Source organism: Protopterus annectens, chromosome 12.part0, assembly GCF_019279795.1.
Source record: "Protopterus annectens isolate FY-2018-M chromosome 12.part0, PAN1.0, whole genome shotgun sequence".
Lineage (NCBI taxonomy): Eukaryota > Metazoa > Chordata > Ceratodontiformes > Protopteridae > Protopterus > Protopterus annectens.
In genome coordinates this window covers 1150913027-1150934658 of record NC_056746.1, presented here as the reverse complement: position 1 = coordinate 1150934658, position 21632 = coordinate 1150913027, and the positions used below count along the sequence as shown (strand labels likewise).

The window sequence follows — 21632 nt, the reverse complement described above, 5'->3', positions numbered from 1 at the left end:
GACAGGCTAAAATAAGTGTAGGAATTGTGGTGAAGGAGAAGCTTCAGAAGGCAATGACCGAATGTCATAAGAATTAATGACAGACTCATGGCAATCAGACTCCAGCCTAATGCCAGGGCAGTATTCATAACCACAGTCTATGCCCCACTGCAGGGTTGTGATCATGAGGAAAAAAGTGCATTCAAACAGCAGTTGCAGCACCTACCAGATAAAGCATGGCAACATGAATTGGTGTTGATGTTGATAATGGGTTACCTGAATACACACATTGAGACAGACAGACAAAATAGGATATGAGGACTGTCTGGGACTGCGTGAGTGCAACAGAATGCAAGAAAAGCTAATCTAGACTTCTGATTGGCAAATGGATTTACAGTAGTCAACACGTGGTTCAGAAAAAGAGACAGTCAAAAGATCAGTTACAAGAGTGGCCATCATACAATCCAGGTAGATTTCCCCCTAGTAAGGAAAGGGCACTGGGGTAAAATCAGCAACTGCAAAGTCATACCCAGTGAAATAGTTGTCTCGCAGCATAAACCACTGGTTGCAACATTAAGCTACAAGCAGTGGTTAGAGAAGGCTCTAAGGTCAATAAAGGCTAAGGTGAAGACTTGGAAGTTGACTGTAGAAAAATACAACAGCTCAAGAAATTACTCAGGGCTCTAGCACCTCAAGAAGAGAAAACAAGTGGAGATGAAGAAGAACAGCAGTGCCTCAAAACAGCATGTGTGATGGACTACAGAACAGATATTTGGCCAAGTCAGGTATGGAAATAAGATACACAAGGAAAGCTGGTGGTGGAATGCAGAAGTCCAGGAAGTCATCAAAAGAAAGAAGGAATGCAGGAAAAAGTGGGAGATAGAAAAGATGGATCAATACTGGTTGGCTAGAAACTGGCTATGACAGGAGCTACAACAGCATAAAACAAGGCATCAGAAGCACTCTACCAGCTTCTCAAAAGTGACTCAGTAGATGGTACAATGAAACTATATCAGGTTGCAAGGCAAAGACAGAAAGATAAAGTATACAGTCAGACACCGTTCAAAAAGGATGCCAGCAACAACCTGCTCATCAGTTCAGCAGTCCACAGGAGATCAAAGGCAGATCAGAAGAGTACTTCCAGCAGCTTCCGAATAAAGAAAACCTCACATAAGCTGTATTGCCCCAGATAGCCTACAGTGAGAGAAGAGGAGGAGTCCACCACAGAAGTAAGAATAGCACTAAGGAAAATGAAGTCAGGGAAAGCAGCAGGCTCAGATGACAGCACAGTAGATATGATAAAGATGTTGGGTTAAATAGGGGAGAAATGGCTCCTGACGATGCTCATAGCAGTATAGGGACAAAGGCATATCCCAGATGAGTGGAGAATAAGTATGCTAGTATCTGTGTTAAAGAACAAAGGGGACATTCACAACTGTGGACAGTACAGAGGTATCAAACTCCTGTCACACAGAATGAAAGTTCTGGAGAGGATGACTGATAAATGAATACGCAGAGTAGTAGAAAGCAAGATGGGAAATGAGCAGTTCAGATTCAGATCAGAATGCAGCACAACTGACCCAACGTTTGCAGTGAGACAAATACTGGAGAATGAGGACAAAGTTCAAATGGGCACTCCTAGACTTGGAGACAGCATATGACAAAGTCCCAAGAAAGCTGATTTTGGCAGTCCTGTGGTGGTTCAAAGTCTCAGAAACACTGTTAGAATTAAAGCAAGCTATGAACAAGGATACAATGACTCGAGTATGAACAGTGTTTGGTCACAGAAGGTTTTCCCAGTGGGAGTGGGTGTGCATCAGGGTTCAGCTCTGAGCCCTCTGCTATTCATACTGGTGATGAACTACATTAGCAAAGAGGTCAGAGGGGATAGATCAACAAAGTTGCTGTATGCACACAATATAGCATTAACAAGTAGACTGAGCAAGAACTTCAGCAAAGGACAGAGGAATGGAATGCAAAACTGAATGCACATGGGATGAAATGGAGTACAAATAAGACAGTGGTAATTGTAGCAAATGGGGAATCAGAAGAAGCTGAGAAGTTAGACAGAAGAAAAAAATAGTGGAACAGGTTAACAGCTTCAAGTATCTGGGAGGGATGGTTGAGGACAAGGGAAGTCTAAATGAGGAGGTCAAAGCTAGAATCAGAGGGGCTGTAACCAAATGGCACAGAGTGTCATGTGTACTGTATGACAGAAGAATACTTAAGAAGATGAATAGTAAGGTTTCCAAACAGTGGTGAAGCCAGTACTGCCGTATGATATAGAAACCTGTGCAGTAAAGGCAGAGCAGCTGAGGAAATTAGAGGTAATGGAAATAAAGTGCCTGAGATGGGTAGTAGCAAGCACATTGAGGGACAGACAAGGAAATGAAGACATAGCAGCAGAAGCCAAAGTAGCCCCAATTGCTGAAAAGTCAAAGAGAACAGATTATATGTAAAAAGCAGAAGACAATCTTGTAAAGAAGAGTTGGGACAGACAGGAAGAAGGCAAGAGGAAATGAGGGTGCCCAGCAAAGAGGTGGATGGACTGTGTGAGAGAAGACCTGTGACAATCGGGCATAAGTGCCAAAGAAGACAGGAGAGTGACATTGAATAGGGAGAGATGGCGACTTCAGCTCTAGCTGATATGCCAATGTGTATGACATGTACTTTCTGTCCTCTTGAAAACACAGAAGTAATAAAAATGAGTTCACATCGAATAACTCTGTCTGGTAACAGACAGAACTACCCAGGAACCTTAGAAACTCCTATTTCTGATAATAGCTAGGCATCTTATACAGCATTTTAGAGAGCTGGAAGCTGGGATCAAAAATAAGTAAAACAAGATCTTTATCAGTTTAGATCACTGTAGTCTGTTCTTCAATTGCATTTATATATGTATAGCTTCCTATTTCACGCTGAAACAGTTTCAGCTTGTCTGCTATAACAATACAGGTACATATTTCAGTTTATTCACAATCATATGTTCACAGCTCTCAACTGTCCGGAATTTCCTGGTGTGACAACCCTCCACCCCTGGGCCAGTAATCATGGAGCCTCAATCTTCACCCAGACCTCTCAACCAATCGGGGACAAATTTCAACAGAATCAGGGACAAGTCACGAGTAAATCAGGGACATTTTTAAAATATTAGTGCTATTAGCTTGAAACATTGACAGAATCAGAGCAAATGAATTAATACACATTTTCTGAAGTAAAAGAAGTCTATAACTCTTAATTATTGTCATTATTCATTAAGTGTAATGCACCACCTTTCCCCCAAAAGTCACTAGTTTTAGGAGGGATTAAGAGGGACAGAGCTAAAATTTGAGTCAAAATCAGGGACAGTTGAGAGGTATGTAAGGACTTGACCAATGGCACCAGTGGGGGACACTCACTGGGAGGATAACATGTACACACACAGATGATACTCCTGAATACTGCTTTTAAGAGGAGGCTACATCGGCTCATACAAGACAGACGGGTATACAAAAGTGTCCAGATATGCAACTACACTAATTAAGAACAACCTTTTATGTTATGATTTACTGCTATAAACATCTACTCCAAAGAAAGAATGATCTTACTCTATGACATAGCTTGCTTGATGAAAAAAACTGCTAAGGACTCAGAGGACAGATGACTCTTCCAAAGTTAGGTCCGGCATTTACAAAGTTTAACTTGTCTGATCTGCACTCTTGTCTAAAAGTAAAAATAAAATCAGTTTTTCCCAATGGTATTCTTGGGTATAATCAATATTGATATCCTGTGTTTTTTAATCTGCTTTTTGTCCCTGTACCTGCTGAACACTGAACATCTCCTGACTGAACTACAGCTCACTGACTCCACAAAGCAGCACTGGGTGGATACCCCTAGGAGGAGGTGAGAGCTCTCTGGAAAGGGACATAATTCAGGCAACCAGGAGGGTGGCTTGTGCCCTCACTGGAATCCCAGCAAGAATATGCATAATGTAAGGAACAGTCCTTGTTTCTGGGCGGGGGGATGAGCGACTCACATTATCACTGTGACCACTATACCCTCCCCTTAGGAGTGCATGCTCCCACATGTTCCCTGCAGTGAAGGCCACTGCATTTATGACTTGGTAACTTGAACACATAATAAGGACCATCCTTTCTGTTGCCACTTCTCTGAGGGGCCGTAGCACTGGAAGGTCATGGTCAGTCCCCTCTCAAGATGGGCATGTCCATCCATCCCATGCTAGCTCCAAAATGATGCCTGAGCCACAGGCTTTACCCCTCTATTTCAACAGGGCTGGCTATGACATTTTGTGTTTTTCTTCAGTGTACCCTTCTTAAGTAGCCAGGGAAGAGTTTCTTTACTGACTCTTCTTCCTAGTGAGACTAAAAATTGTGTGTGTATTCTGAAATAAGTGTAGAAAACTGCCACATTACAGAGCAGTTAAACACTTAGTATTTACTCTGCAGATGCCCTATAAGTAGAAGGCCAAGTCATTCAATGTAAAGCTTGCAGTTAACTGTATTAGCACTAAAACTGACCCCCACACACAATCAAAAAGACCTGCTTACTTTGCCTTAGATATTTAGCCATTCCCCATGCGATGGCTAAATGTGGTATTTGAAATACATGAAAGGTGACTAGTCACAAGATCGGTACAAAGAGGGTTTAAAATGGCTTGACAGGACAAAACAAAGTTTTATCTGCTGTTCAGGAGTCATGGTCGAGTCTGTCTCAAGCGGCTGATTCTGTAAGGACTCTACATATTTCTATTTATTGATATTTGACTACCGGGAAAGTCAGACTGGGTAGAAGCCCATTTTCAGTAGAGGCCTGGGGAGGAAAGCTCCAAATTATCATAAAACATTTTAAGAACAATAATTTTACAATCATCAAAAATAAAACAAAAACATTTGCAGCTTAAATAATTATAATAAATTAAGACATAATATAAAAACAATGGTTAAAATTGATACAACGTACAAGACAATCATTTAATATTTAGAGAAATTTTAGACAGTTTGTAGAGAAATTAAAAGTAAGTTAGTCTGACACAAATAGGAATTCCAATATGAAGTGAAGGAAAAACAAGCTTATTGTTTATTTAGAGAGAAAGTCAGGGAAGAGAATTAGATAGCAGTAAGGATGTAACTGATTAAGGAAGAGTAAGGAGGTATAAGGAATGAAAAGGTACTTGTTCACATTTAGGGATATAACTTGCCTGGTTTTGAGCAAAACAGAGCCAGATTTTAGCCAGGAAGCTTTTCACTGTGGTTTTGAAATATAGGAGGAAGGGTACAGACCTAATGGATATAGGTCAGCAATGCAAGGCCTTAGCAACCTTGTATGAGTACAAACAATGCCCAGCAGATTTGCTAGGTTTGCAGACAGGAGTTTCTGGTCACTGGACTGCAATGAGCGACTGGGAACATAACTGTGTAGAGTATTTATTAGTGCTGGAAAGACAAATGGATGCAGGATAATTTTATAGGTGGTAAGAAGTTGTGTAGGTTAGCTGATGTGGCACTTCTAACCAATTTAGGATATTCAATGTTATACAGTGGTGGGTTTTGAAAGGGGTATGTGCTGCAAATTTAGGAACTTTGTTATAGCACTGTTCAAGTTTTAATTTTTGTGAAGCCTGGATGTTAGTAAGGATGGAAATGCCATAAAGAAGATTGGGGAGGAGATTAGTGTCAGGTGTAGTTGTAGCTGCATCAGTGAGAAAGTTTTTGGCTCTGTAAAGCATCCCTAGTTTATGATGAGTTTTTCTTATGCAATTTTGTATATACAGGTTGAATGTAAGATTATCATCGACTATCACCCCTAATACTTTGCTATGACAAGTGACTTCAATGGTTGTATTATCAAGAAAAAGGATTTTAAAGTTTGCTTATTCATGACAAAAACACAGCCCTTACTGTTTACCACATCAGCAGTAACTCCCTAAGTACACAACCTATGTGAGAGACCTGGGTACTCAGGTTGACAACAATCTTACATTCAACCATCATGTAGCAGCAGTGGTCAGAAAAGCCTTTTACTTGGTTCATCTCATAAGTAAAGGGACTGCATCCAGAAAAAAAGGAGATTATTACCTCTCTGTAATCCTCCCTCATTAGGTCAACAATTGAGTATAACACCCTGTTTGATATGTACCTCTCCAAACACCTGCACCAACTGGAAAGGTCACAGAAATACCTCACAAAAATAATCCATGGCCTCCAACACCTGTCCTATGTGGACAGGCTCAAATCACTATCACTCTACTCAGTATCATTGCCCAGAGGTGACCTGTGTCTTGCCTACAAGGCAATATCGGACCCTGCCCTACTAGAGATATTCCATATCTGGTAAGTCTAACTCCTCGCGCACTACCCGCTTGAAAGGCCTAAATCTAATATGCAACATCAACAAAACCTGCTGGAGAGACAGATTTGTCTCCCAGAGGCTTTCCCATTTCTGGAACAGACTTCCCATACATGTCAAGCAGAGTTCCTCGCTGACTCTGTTCAAGCACGACCTTGATGAGTGGATGGGAAACCACAAATTTGTCCCAGGAGTTCCACCTGTGTCCTTCATTGACAGGGGTGACAGGTGCTGACTGAGGGTTTTTTTTAGAGATAAACTCTTGGCGAAGCCTGTAAGGACTCCAGGGGCATTAGCCTAGTAACCTCCTATGAGCCTATGAGAGAGGGATTTGGGGAAAAAAGTAGCAATTTGGTCTTTTTTGGGTTAAGCATGAGTTATGAGTTACAAAGCCATGTTTCAGTGGCTGTTAAAGCTTTCAAGTAATTTTCTGGAGGTGTACCATGTTGCCAGATGTGCAAATGAGAGTGGAATCATCTGCATATTGTATTAGGGTGGCCTGTTGTGTGGAAGTATAGAGGGTGTTGGTGAAAATGTTAAAGAGGAGGGGGACCAAGGACAAAGTCTTGTAGTACACCTGTGGTGGCTGGGAGGTAAGGAAAGAGCATGGAGTCTATTAATGATTGTCAACTGTACAACAACTAGATCCTGCTTTTACAATCCTCAAACATTATGCTCAGTGCTGCTGTTAACATTTGTATCCGAGTCCCCCCACCCTCAACACTTTTCGGTCACCTGACAAATCAATATCTACAACCTTATTCACTACTAGGATACATCCTTATAAATAATGCTGTACAGCAATAGGTCATCACATTCTGAGTGCCCAGTTCTGCTTGCCATGCAGGTAGAAGTCAGACAGGGTTAAGACATCTTCTTTTTGTATGCAATATACTGTAAAGAACAAACAACACTTCAAAAAAAAAAAAAAAGCTGATCATTATGTATCTGTTTATTTTTTAAGCATTATCATGTATATTGTGCTATAGACACTAGAACTTGTTAAAAATGTACCCATGTATTCCCTCATCTGTGCTCATATGTATTCTACTGTATTTCTTACTGTCTACTTATATACAATTTCTTGCGGAGCTTTTCTCCCCAGGCCTCCACTGAAAATGGACCTATGTCCAATTGGACTTTCCCGGTTAACAAATGTAAAATAAAAATAAAAAATCATTACTGAAGCATTACAGTTGAACAGCATGCAAATAAGAGTGGCTTATATCAATGTCGCAGTGTGCTCTGCTAAGCTCATTTCACAGCATCACTCAGCAGTAGGTCCAAACAACTCTAAACAGCTAATACGTAATACATCATGGTTTAACAGCAGCCTCAGTAATAAATAATATGAAATGCATGGAAGAATAATGACATCAATGTAGCACACGCTCTTGAAAGGCAAGCATAATCCCAGCTAAAAGCTTACACAGGACATTAATATCTGCAAATACAGGCAGCTCATTTCTGCAAGCACTATAATGCACACTATAAAACCTGAAATTCATTATGAATGAGGTGTTGACAAATTTTGCAAATTCTCTGATATTAATGCATATATGTGTGGACAGGACAGTAATTAAATTTTTGACAAGTCCTTACCCCTGTTACTTACAGAGATACAAAGTATATGCTAGTTTTATGTGTGCATGTATATGCTAGTGTATCCAATCATACTAGGCTGGAGGCATTCAAAGAGTGCCTTAACAAACACTCGCCTTTGGCTCAGAAGACTGTCAGTTCTATTCCCACACCAGATAGATGGATTGCTGATACTGTAGTGCAGCATGATGGGGATGCATCATTCCTGAGTGTGTTGTCCTTTGGGTGAGATGTCAGATCAAAGTCCCAGCTGTTTAAGTTGCTGGTAGCTCAGGTGGATGTCAAAGATCTCATGGCACCTATTGAAAAGAATAGGGGGTTCTTTATTTATATACAAAAAAGAACTCTTATTTACAAAATATTTACAGATATTTATAAATGTACAACTACACAGATATACAAATCTGTTTACACATATTCATAATTTCCTTTACAATCATACTAATTTTTCATCACTATTAGACCCCCAACTCCTTTTTCCATAACCACCATCCAATTTTACTTAATATTGTTGCTAAAATCCATTTACCATTAAACATAGTTTAGTCTCATCATTCCATGTAATCCATATCACATAAAATAATGTATCTATTGTTTTAACATATGCTTTACTTCTATTCTTACAATATCCATATTTAATCATATTCATGTTTATTTTATCCACTTATTTTGTATATTTGAAAAAAATCGTCTTTACATAATTTCCCCATATTTCAAAAACATGTGTTCCATAGTTTCTTCTTTTTGTTTGACAATGTAAACATATTATATTACTTTTCTTTTTTATAAAGCATATTTACTGTTACTGGCAATTTTAAATATTACCAGTCTCCACAAAAATAAATAAATAAATAAACAAATCTTGGCATTCTACTTTTTGATTCCATCATTGGCTTCTTATTTTTATAACTTTAAGTTTTTTGTACCTGTTAGATTTTACCATGGTTTTATATAGTAATGTTTTATCATTATGTTCTTTTAGCATACTATACTTTCTTTTTCTATATCATCATTTTTTATTTTCCACAAATTTTTTTCTTGGTAACATTTCCCTGATGACCTTAGGTCTACCCTGAAAAGAGGCCACTGGCTTAGTAGGACTAGCCCAGTCAACAAAGGATAAAGAAAAAAATAAAAATATTACATACCAGTTCTAATGATACAACTTTAACAAAAAAAAATTCTCAAAGACTAAGCATTACTCGTAACCAAGAATATGTAGAAATTATTGGCAGCAGATTAATTATCAGAAGAGAGTTCTCTATCCAGTTAATATTCATGCATGAATTTTAAAAAAACACTGTCCTGTTACTTCATATCCTATAAGCCACTGCCTTGAAAATTCCACTGTACTACTCAAAATCTCTGCTATCCCCATCCTACAGGCCTGCACCTACAAACAAGGCAAGCACTAGGCAACAAGTGAAACACTTATGTTACTTAGATGAATAACACATGCACTCTTCAGTTTCTAACTTTAAATAATAACAATAGGGAAACAATCATCACAGAAATGTACTGAACTGATTAATGCTTGCAAGAGCCAAGCACATTTGCACTATAGGCATTCAGTGCGTTGAAAAGCTCAAGTTGAGCGGTTTTAGTGCAATACTTGCTCAACTCAAACTTTAACTTAATGTTCCCATGGGTCCCTACCCACTGCGACCCTATTCTTCCTTCGTGGTTCTGGCTCTCATATGTTTTTGTTAGTTTTCAGCAAGTATCTAAAAATATTCTCATAGAAAACAATACAGGGACATATAAACCTAACTGTGAAGTCGAAAAACATCTGATTAAGACTGATAAAGAAGTAACTGAAGGCTAGGTGTAAAATGCAAGGGCCTTACATAATTAAAGTGTAATTAAGCCTTCCAGCTTCACCTTGTAAATTAACTCTGTTGTTAATGTCAAATATTTGCATTTAGTAACTAATAAACTTTAGCTCGTTTGCTCCACTAACCCCACCCCAACATACCCCTCAGCATAACACTCAGATTTAATTTTACCATCTTTTGAGTGCAAGACCTTCTCTTAACACTACACTAATGAAAAGTATCTTTCAATAGCAGCAAATAGGTCCCAGTATAGTCTACGGTTATGCTTGCTGCCTTGGTTCATAACTGATTGTGTGTTCTTCCTTGTGTCTCTCTGCACAGTGATTACAACCTTTTGCTTGTTGTAGCAAAATGGCATACCTGTGACTTCAGTGTGTGATTAAGTAGTCCTACTGCTGCCACTGTAATTTCACTGTACTGTTAAAGACAGAACTGATTTTCTACAGTCAGAAACTGCAACATAAACTGCCTTCCTCTGAGCTGATGCACATTCCACAGTAATCTAAATATCTACCTTCTTCTACCCCCAACCTTTCTGCCCTTCATTAGACCCTTTTTTAATTAGGCACAAATGACCTGTTCAATGGGAGCCAATGAATAGCTTGCCTAAAGCACCACCTGTATTAAATATTTAATTATTTACTTCTGACACTTGTATCAACTTCATTCTCTCTATATTTCAATAGCTGCAGTGTTAATTATTATTTATCTGGGATACTCCCACCAGTTTTGCGTTATGAATATGCTGATATATTTGTGATATAGATTATAGGTTCATAGATTAGTACTAAGCTAACTGCCCTTGTGAGCCATTTTAAGCCTAGTCAATTATCCCTTGTGAGACTCAAACCCTGCACCTTGTGTTTGTAAGGCAAACACCTTAACCATTAGGCCACCCTCCCAACCCTTTAACCATTAGGCCACCCTCCCAACCCTGATGCATATTTGCATCAGCTTTACTTTCCGATTGTTTCTACTTCTAAGTAGGTGTCTGAATCTTATCCCATTTACTGACATACATTTTCTCTCTCTGCAGAACTCAAGATATTTTAGCAGCAGAACGTCTTTAAGATTAATAAGCAAACATTGAGCTGATAAATGAGTGACCATTCACACTCTGACCTGAGATTTAATGTATGAATATTATATACAGTCATCTTTACAGGGTTGCTGACTGCCCTGGTTACAAACTATGACATGGCACATGCTCACACAGAGTCCTAGTGGAGACAAAAAATAGTCTGTGGTATGTGGAATGTGGACAGGCTGTTGGACAAACATTAAGTTCAGAACTGCTTGTAGCATACTGTCACCCAATCCCTAAAACCAGCCCTTTTACGTTACCTTCCATATCAATATACTTTAGTCACAAACAATTTCCCACATTTTACTTTATTTTTTTTTCAAAATAAAACAAAATAAATAAAATAGTTAATTTCCATCATAACTCATTTCTTAACTCTTGAGCACTAGAACTTTTAGTTATGTACTCACCATAACTTCAGATGTTTGGGATCCATCTCGCCTACATTCTGACTGATGGGTTCGGAGCCGATCCTCGGCTCCGACTCGGCACGCTTATGCCAAAGAACGAAGTCTCTTATTGGCTGAGCTTACTATATCCCAGGATGCACCACTACCAGTCCCCCAGATCTAGTTTGTCCGCATACATGCACACACGCATGCACTGCTTATATAACATTGACAGATGATACAAGATAAAAACAGTAGAACCCAAACCGTTCAATCTCTTCTGATCTCCAAGGCAGGGGGAAGGAGGGTGGGTATTAGGAATGTAGGCGAGATGGATCCCAAACATCTGAAGTTATGGTGAGTACATAACTAAAAGATGTTATGTGATCCTATCTCGCCTACATTCTGACTGATGGGACAGCGTCCCTAGCACCTAAATCCTGGGTGGCTCACTGGAAAACACTCCTGAGTACCGTGGAACCAAATGATGCTCGTCCTTTAGATGCCACATCCAATTTATAGTGGGAAATGAAAGTGTGCGGGTTGGACCAAGTAGCCGCAGCACAAATCTCAGAAATAGCGAGCTTGGAATGGAATGCAATAGAGGTAGCCATAGCTCTAGTAGAGTGAGCTTTGACAGATGTTGTAAGTTGTTTATTTGAAGAGGAATAAGCTTGAGTTATGCAATCTCTGATCCATTTGGCAATAGTAGCTTTAGTGATGGTTTTACCCAGTTTATTATCTGAAAAGGACACAAACAATTGATCTGTTTTCCGAATTTGCTGAGTCCTATCTAGATAGAAGCGCAATTGCCTGTGAACATCCAATGTATGGAAGGTGTATTCCGCTTTGTTTGAAAATTTTGGAAAGAAAACTGGTAGCTCTAAAGATTGTTGGAGACAGAGATTAGAGCAAACTTTTGGGACAAAAGATGGATTAGGTCTAAGTGATACTCTATCCTTGTGAAAAATCAAGTACGGTGGTTTGATAGATAGGGCTTGAAGTTCTGAAACTTTTCTTGCAGAGGTAATTGCAATTAAGAAGGCAGTTTTCCAAGACAGATATTTCAACTCACATGTAGCAGCCGGTTCAAAGGGGGAAGATGTTAAGGCACGAAGTACCAAATCAAGATCCCACGGAGGCGCAGGATGAAAAATTGGGGGTCTTAAAAGCACAGCACCTTTCATGAAAGTTTTACATAATCTGCTGCTCATCAACGGTGGGTCTGTGGAATCGTGAAATTTGGAGATAGCTGCTAGTTGGACTTTAATAGTAGAGACTGAAGATCCTTGATTAAACAAGGATGTTAAAAATTTCAAGACCTATGGTATCGGGGCAGTAATAGGGTCTAAGCCTCTGAGTTGAGCCCAGATAGCAAACCTCTTCCACTTACTGTGATACAACTTCTTAGTGGTGGGTTTGTGGGCTGAAGATAAAATGTGAATAACTTCCGGGTCCAAGGTGTGATTTCTGACTATAGTCGGAAGTGGAGGAGCCAAGCTGTTAATTTCAAAGTGTGAAGGGACTGGTGCTGTTGTCCCGACTGATGAACCAGAAGGTCCAGAATTAGATCCAAGAACCAAGGACCGTCCAGAGTATATTTCTGTAGGTAGGGGAACCATACCTGACGAGGCCAATACGGAGCAATTAGAATCATTGTGGACCCCAATTGGGAAGCTTTCTGGATGACTTTGGGGAGGAGTGGAATCGGAGGAAAAGCATAAAGCAGTCCTGTTGGCCAAGGTTGGACTAGAGCATCCGTAGCTGTCTCCCCTTGACGCGGGGTCAAGGAAAAGAACCTTTTGCACTTCGTGTTTCGTGGTGTTGCAAACAGGTCGCAGCACGGAATCCTCCATCTTTTGAAAATCTGAGCTGCTACTGTTTTGTTCAGAGACCACTCGTGAGGAGAGAGAATAGTCCTGCTCAGTCTGTCTGCCAATACATTGGATTTGCCTGGAATGTGGGTCGCTACCAGGAAGCGCTTGGTAGCCACTGCCCATTCCCACACCCTCATGGCCTCTCTGCAAAGGGGGTAAGATCTGGTCCCTCCTTGTTTGTTTAGATACCAGACCACCGACATGTTGTCTGTGTGGATGGCGATAATGCCTTGAGGGAGAAACTTGTGGAGGGCTTGTAAGGACAGAAGTACAGCCCTCATTTCCAACACATTGATATGGAGAAATGTTTCGTTGGGAAGCCAAGAACCTTGAACTGACCTGCCCAGACAATGCCCCCCCCACCCCGTCTGGGAGGCATCCGTAGTCAAGGTGGCCACCGGAGGGGGTATAACAAAGGGTCTTCCCTGATTCAGATTGGATGGCAGAAGCCACCAGCGGAGGTCCCGTTTGCACGTTTCTGTAATCAGTATGTGGTGATTGAGGGGGAGATCTTGAAAAGACCATTGTGTCGATAATAGCCACTGGAGAATACTCATGTGCAACCTTGCCAGAGGAACTAGGAGAACCGTGGCAGACATTGAACCTAAAAGTTGCAGGACCATCCTGGCTGGGGCTTTGGATCTTAGAAGCAGGGCTCGGACCTGATTTTGTAATGTTTGTATCCTTTCGGTAGGAAGGAAGATCCGCATTAATTTTGAGTCTATCTCTGCTCCTATGAATCTTATGCGCTGAGAAGGCAGCAAGACAGACTTTGACCAGTTGAATGTAATTCCCAGGGAAACACCCAGGGAGATGGTGGCTTGTAGGTTCTCTAGTAGTAGATGCCTGGTGGTGGCAGTCAGGAGCCAGTCGTCCAGATAGGGAAACACTTGGAATCCGAGACTCCTCAGGTGAGCAGTCACTACTGCCAAACACTTGGTGAACACCCTGGGGCTGTGGTGAGACCAAAGGGCAGTGCACAAAATTGGAAATGACTGTCTCCCAGGCTGAAGCGCAGATACCTCCTGGACGCCTGATGTATCGGTATGTGATAATAGGCGTCCTTGAGATCTATGGAGCACATCCAAACATCTTTCTCCAACAATGGGAGAATGGATTGTAAAGTGACCATTTGGAATTTGGACTTCATGACGGACTGGTTTAGTTTGCTGAGATCCAAAATGGGTCTCAGGTCCCCTGTCTTTTTTGGCACTAAAAGAACCTTGAGTAATTTCCGGATCCGATCTGGTCTGTGGGGACCGGTTGGATGACTCCTTTTTCTAGCAGCTTTGAAGCTTCTATGGCTGCAATTTCCCTTTGACTGGGTGGTGGGTCCGGGATTTTTTTGGACGGTGGGGGTGGGCGTGTGAAGGGAATGGTGTAACCTCCGGCAATAATCCGAAGCACCCATCTGTCCTGAGTAATAGACTCCCAGGCTTTTAGGTGCTTGGCAAAACGGCACCCGACTGGCTCGAGCAGCACAGCCGGGCAATCCCTCATGGAGTGTGGGAGGCTGAAGAGCCACGAAAGGACTCGCGGTCTCCAGTGTTGCGGGGGCCTCTGCCGCCTCTGGGACGGCGTCTCCCAGAAAAATTTCCCCGTCCTCTGCCTCTGGAAGGGGAATCTTCCTGCTGTTGAGAAAAGAATTTCTGTGATTTGCGGAACCACATCTTCCCTCCTCTTTTAGCCTTGGGATAAGGCCGAAAGGGAGTGGAAAATCGTGCTCCTACGGCAGATAAAGTCTTTCCCTCCTGCTCACAGCGGGTAGGAGTGTCTTTTACCTTGGGTCCAAACAAAGAGGACCCATCAAAGGGAGCGTCGGCAAAGGAAGACTTGAAGGCCTCCGCGAAATGACACAAACGGAGCCAGGCTTGTCTTCGTAGAGCCACGCCTGTGCCTGCCGCTCTGCCCGCCCCTTCGGCCGCATATGAAATGAGCCTCATGGACGAGTTAGAAATTGAGGTAAGGATAGCCAACTGAGAGCTAACCGACTGGGCTAGCTGCTCAGGTAGGTTACCTGAGAGGGAGTTTGAGAGCTCCTTGACCAGATCCCTCTGTAGTCTGGTGAAATGTGCCAAATAATTCAGGGACCTCAGAGTAAAGGCCGCTGAAGTCAGGGTGCGCTTCCCGTACCGGTCCATGCTCCTAGACTCCTTATTAGGAGGATGAATGGACGTTGAAGCCTCTGCCACGTCCTGCTGGGTAGCAGATGCCACCACCATGGCATCGACAGCCACGCCTTTCGTTAAGAACTCCTTCGCGGGTGGGGCAGACAAAAATTTGTTAGGGCGAGAAGGCACTGGTTCCACAGTATCTGGATGTTCCCACGCCCTCCGACAAACCAAATCCAGGAGCTCGTCGAAGGGCGGAGACACCCAGGAGGCGGAGGGCTGAGCCCCGAAGGCCTTGAGGAACACCGACTCATCAGCGGAGGGGGGTTTGGAATTCCAGCCGCCTCGTTGCTTGAGGATCTCTAGAATGTCTGCAAATGAGACATCATCCGAGGACGACTTTGGGGACCCCCTCCGCATCATCAAGATCAGTGTCCGATGTAAGAGACTCATCGGGGGAGTCCACGTGCTTCCTCTTGCACGATCTCTTCCTTGGGGGCTCCTCCGAAGACAACTCCGAAAGACCCTCAGGAGGAGGGGAACCCCCAGTGGGGGTAACCTCAGGCCCCGGGGCTCCGCTGCTTAGAGACAGGGGAACTGCCAAAGACCCAGTCCCCATGCCCAGGGAAGGTGCCGGTAAAGCCGTAGAGATGGCCGAAGAAGATTTGGCCAAGGCACTCCTCATAGCTCTGAAGGCCGGACCCCCAGAATCCTGGGAGGGTCCAGTCTCCGGAGCCATGATAGCAGCCGGAAGTCCCGCGGCCGAAGCACCGAGAGGGAGGCTTGGAACCGACAGCATTGGTCCCGAAACGTCACCCCCGGGCCCGGCCGAAGAAGTCCGTGTGCTAAACTCGGACCCGAAGGCCGGGGTTGGAGTAAGGGTCGGAGCCGACCCTAGGATCTCTACTGGCTCCATCAGCACCTGCTCCGACGGAGCCGAAGCGGTCGGAGGAGGAATGGCAATGGAATGGGCTATCGGCTCCGAAGTCAATTGGGTCGGAGCCGAAACAAATTTCTGAAAGACTGGGGACTGGAAAAGTCTTTGGAGTACCCTGTCTATGTCCGAATCTGACATCCTTGATGACCTGGAAGAGACCGAACGGGTCCGAGTAGGCCTCTCCAACGGCTCCAAGGGACTAGGGGACCGGCTCCGAATCGACTCGATAATTATCGGCGCTGACGGAGTGTCCAAACCAATTTCCATCGGTGCTGAAGAGGGCTTCGGCGCCGAGGAGGAAGTGTCTGAGCGGACAACCTTCATCGGCTCCAAGATCAGTGGAGCCGATGAAGATGACCCGCCTCTCGATGCCCCAGCCGTCGGCTCCGAACCCAGAGGAGTCGAGGCTGGAGGCATCGAGGCAGACCGTTCCGCCCTCGGCTCCGAAGTCCGTGGAGCCGAAGGAGAAGCCTGCCTATGTCTTTTGGCGGTCGGTTCAGACGGGCTGGTCGGAGCCGACGCCCTTTTCTTCTTTGCAGGAGAAGGAGAGGAAGCTAAAACCTCTTCAAATGAGGGTTTAATAAGGCCTTTTAAAATAAGTTTATTTTTCCTCTCTTGGAGGACCCTCGAGGAAAACGTGTGGCACACGCTACAGGACTCCTGCAAATGTTTGGCGCCCAAACAGTACACACAGAGAGAATGGTCATCTGTTATTGACATCTTGAAACTGCACTTAGTGCACTTCTTAAAACCTGAAGGCCTAGGAGCCTGTGACATTATGGCAACCAATTTAGTGAATAACTAGCAAAAGACAAAACACACTATCACAGAAAAATTCTTTTCTTTTTAAATCAAGGACTGTCACAAATAGAAAAGTATGACTAAAAGGATCCAAGAACCCCTAAAAATAAATGGGACTTGAAAGACAACGGACTGACAGGGGAAGGCCCTTCAACTCAAATGGGACCTCTAGTCAGACAATACACAATCACCACACAAATATTTTACCACAAAAAATATTCACTCATACACAAAAAACACGAGATAGCTGTTAAAACAGCTTTTTGTTGAATTTTAGGAAATCCCTGACAGGAAAGTAAGTGAAAAAACACTACTTAGCTCAGCCAAGCTCGAGACCACGTCTTTGCTTGTTAGCGGCAAACGAGATCTGGGGGACTGGTAGTGGTGCATCCTGGGATATAGTAAGCTCAGCCAATAAGAGACTTCGTTCTTTGGCATAAGCGTGCCGAGTCGGAGCCGAGGATCGGCTCCGAACCCATCAGTCAGAATGTAGGCGAGATAGGATCACATAACATCATACAGATTTACTTTACAATTGTTGCAAACCTACTTAATGTAGCCCTCTATTTGTGGACTGCTTTGTAAGTATAGTTACCACATGCACTGATTACATTTTTGAAAATGATTCCATCTTTTAAAGATTCCTTCTCCGTTTCCTTAATTTCCATTATAATATTCAGTATTTCACTTGCAACAGGAGGGGAGTACAGATTTCCACTTTCATATAATTGCTTTTTTGACTGCTAGTTCATAGGTTCACAGGTTTATGCCACGCTAATGACCACCAGGGTCTTTATAAGGCTAGCCATGCAACCCAACTCAGTTTTATCTCAGAGTACCCTGGATGCCTATATGGTCGGGTATGTTACTAAGTAGGTAGCTAATGGTTATGTGGGGGGGGGGGTATGTTAGTTAGGAATTACATTAACTTACTGTGAAGTTCTGTCCAGAGATATGGGGGCCAGACCAGGGGTGAATTTGCGATTTCTCATGAGTGATAAAGATTTTGTTTGAATATGGTCAGAAATGAACTCTGTTTCATGTAGACGGGGAAGCTTATTCCACACTGCGGGGATCCTTTGAGACTGTTATCGGTCTCTCCAACGTGTTCTATTTATGTTCAGTGTTTCTGGCACTGCTTGTGGATATGCAAGAGATCTATCAGAGCTGGAGCCGAGGATGCCTTATATGCCAGGCATAGAACACCTCTCAGTAACCTGTAGGAGACTAAGTACAGAAATAGGCCCTTAAGGTGATCTGCATAGGACAGGGTACTCATACCCTGGATTCTCCTGGTGATGAACCTCTGACATCATTCTAACTGTTGCAAGTGCCTGGTTAGGTACATGCCAAAGAGAGCACTGTACTCAATCATGGGTCTGATAAGCACTGAATAAACTGGTACTAGAACTTCCTTGGACCTGAATACCATACCTTTGCTTATTGAGTTGGGCGAAACAAAATGATCTTCTTACTGTCTTGGCAACATGCTGATGGAAGGGCAGATTACTATCTACATATGTTTCCAGATCCGTAACTACTGGGTCTACTCTTAAAGGTATTTTTTACTGGTGGAATTATTTTTCTTGGATGGACAATTTCCTAAAGAGCACTATAACACATTTCTTCTCATTGAGTTTTAATCTATGGGGCTTTGGCACGAGTCTTTTGTTTGTGTTAGACCCTTTTGTAGGATGCCAGTGTCATGGTCAGAATATATGACAGCTCCCAATTTAGTCATCTGTGAGCTTGGTAAGCCACAGGCCCTTGACACTAGCCTTGACTTCCAATAAGTAGATGCCAAACAGGACAGAGACTAACATGGAGTCCTGGGATACTCTGCTGGTGACCAGTCTCCTGGTGGCCAGCAATCCAGTGAGTTATGTAGGGATTTATGCCTAGTTCTGAGAGTTTGTCAATAATATCTGAGTGAGGTATTGTACTGAATACCTTGGCCAGGTCAGTGTAGGCAGTATGCACCACTTTTGCCTCATCCATAGCCTTGGTGACCCTCTCGAAGAAGTCTACCAGGTTGCGTAGGCACGAACTTCCCTTAAAGCCAAACTGGGATGGGTCCAGTGTCTGTAGGATGCCAATGTCTTTGTTGATCATTTCCATGACAATTTTCTCCATGGCTTAGCAAATTAGACTTGTCAGACTGATGGGTCTGTAGCTCCCAGAGTCATTTGATGGTCCTGTCTTATGAAGAGGGATGACTGTTGCGGCCCTCCATTCCCCTGGCATGTAACCTGTTTTGAGGCTGTAGCTGAAGAGTGCCTCAAGTGATTCTGACAGATTTTATTTTAGGCTATTTAGCAGGTAACCAGGGATATCGTCGAGGCCCACTGATGCATTGTCTTTAGCCTTAGAAAGCACACTGGGACATGCTCCCTGTTGACAGCTGGGGGGGGCATATACTAGATATACTGAAAGAGATTTCACAGGGGGTAGTGGGGGTAAAATTAAAGCTAACTTCATCAGCCATTAGATTTCACTATGTCACCATGGTTAGTGAAGGTTGTGCCACTTATGACCAGTATTGCACACTGCTGAGTGTTACCTTTAAGGTTTCTGACAAAGTTAATAGTCTTGGGATTTTCTTAGCTTGGCAGGCTATCCTGACATCATAACTGGTCTTGTTGGACTTTAGACCACTTAGTTTCATGTTTAGTTGAATCAGAGAGCTCTTGTCTTTAAGAGAGAGCTGCTCTTTCTGATTTTATCCATGATTTTTTTCTTTTCTTATAGACCCTGTTATGGTAAGGATTCCACCAGTGGGATTTGTTTTTAGTGCTAGATTTGGGCTTACTTCTGGTAGGTAGGGCAGCCTCAATGCAGCCACTTACTTGTTTGTACAGGGCTTTTGTGAATAATTCTGCATAGGTTGTTGTGGTCTCGGGGTTTGAAGGAGCCATGACTTTTGACAAATTATCACTTAACGGAAAGTAGTCTGCTTTAGAATCATTCCTGTTGCAAATTTAGTTGGGTTTTCCAGTTGATTTTTTTTTCAAAGGAAACAGCTTTATAGTCCAACCTCACCAATGGGGATATGACACAGGGGAGGGTGCAATGTTCACCCATTTTGGTGAGCAGCAGTTCCAGTATGTTTGATCCTCTGGTTGGAGTGTACACTATCTGTGGTCCAGGGTGTTAGTGTTGATAAAGCCCAGGAAACATTGTGTTTGTGAGTTAGAAGTAGTGTATGCTTCTTAGTCTATAGACGGGTATTTAAAATCTCCCATGAATAAAGTATTTGGCTGGGTGGTGACTGCTTCTAGTAGGTCTAGGTAAGAGCTGTGAGCTTTGTGAGTTACAGTGGCTGACCTGTAGCTGGCCAGGACACTGTTATGAACCTTATCTATGGAGACTCGGCCATGGATAAACTCCAGGGCATCATCCTGTTTAACCAAGCTACGGTTGAATTTGTTGTGGATCAGGATACCTCTACCTTTAGACCTGTCGGTGCTGCTGTTGGCCTAAATGTGTAGAAGACACTGTAGCCTTGCACTGCTGGAGTACTTTCTGCAGCTTTAAACAAAGTCTTGCTAACAGCACAGATGTTCACAGTCTCCAGAGTGAGGAGAGCTTGCAGCGTGTGCTGTTTCTTGTTTAGGCTCCTAGCATTGAGCAGTAACACCTTAATGTTGCTTTGAGTTTTTTTATTTTGTTCTTGCTATTTTGGTAGTTTTGTCATTTTGACATTATGCAAAAAAGGGTCTAAGGGGAGGAAAAAGTTTTAGCTAATATTCAAAAGCTCAGATGGGACAGGTGCAGACCATACTTAGCAAAGAAACATGTCCTCCCATACTGATAGTTATTGGATGCCCCTGGAATGACACCAGCAACTAAGCCAGTTATTAAAATCAATTATTTTCTATTCATACTGTGGCATTGCCCTTGGTGAAGGTAGAATGCTGCTCAGTGCAAGACACACACCTGTCTGCGACCAACATTCTGAGATATCCATACTGTTTCTTTCCATATAGCCCAGTATGGTATATCTCAGGTCTTTTATACCTACATGGACTATGACAGAATCACATTGGTATCTGTTGTGCAGTGACTTGATTGTGTGCATGACATTGTGGATTCCGGTTTCAGATAGGCAACTTAACATTATCTTCTCCTCGTTCAGCCTGGTGAGATGGGCATGTGTGTCATATATTAGAATCCCCTATCACAACAGTACCAAGCAAAGTGATTGCCTGTCTGATAGGCTTTGTTTTGGGGGGTTCATTGAGATTAGGCTTGTGTGTAGTGTTAGGCTTTGCTTTTAATGATTGCTGAGGACAGGCGTTACTTTTGGATGGCTTCAGAGGTCTTTGAGGTTTGGGAAGGTTTATTTTAAATGTCACAGTGGAAGAAGGTCTATGCATGTGGTTAGTGTTATGTGTGAAGGATGTGTGTTCTTGACAACCTTGTTTGCAAGTGAGATTTTTGCCTCCAATGAACTTATGTCTGCATCTCTCACATACTGTGTTAGTTTCTTTAAGGAATAAAAGCTTGCCTGAGTACGAGACAATTACTACATTGTGAGGAAAAAAAAAAAAAAAAAAACGAATGATGAAAAAAACCACCAGGCACAGGAGCTGAGCAGCTAGAACAGTTTATTCTGGTACCTCGGCTACGAATAGCCTTCAAAGGAATAACCATTCTAGTTTCTTACATCTTT

The 21632-nt window shown here is 42.7% G+C and overlaps 1 protein-coding gene across 1 annotated transcript in view; it reads right to left on the bottom strand.

Moving 5' to 3' along the window:
- The window catches only part of GSS (glutathione synthetase), an 880848-nt gene that overhangs the window by 189489 nt on the left and 669727 nt on the right, over nt 1-21632 (bottom strand). The gene's annotated exons all lie outside the window — the stretch shown is intronic.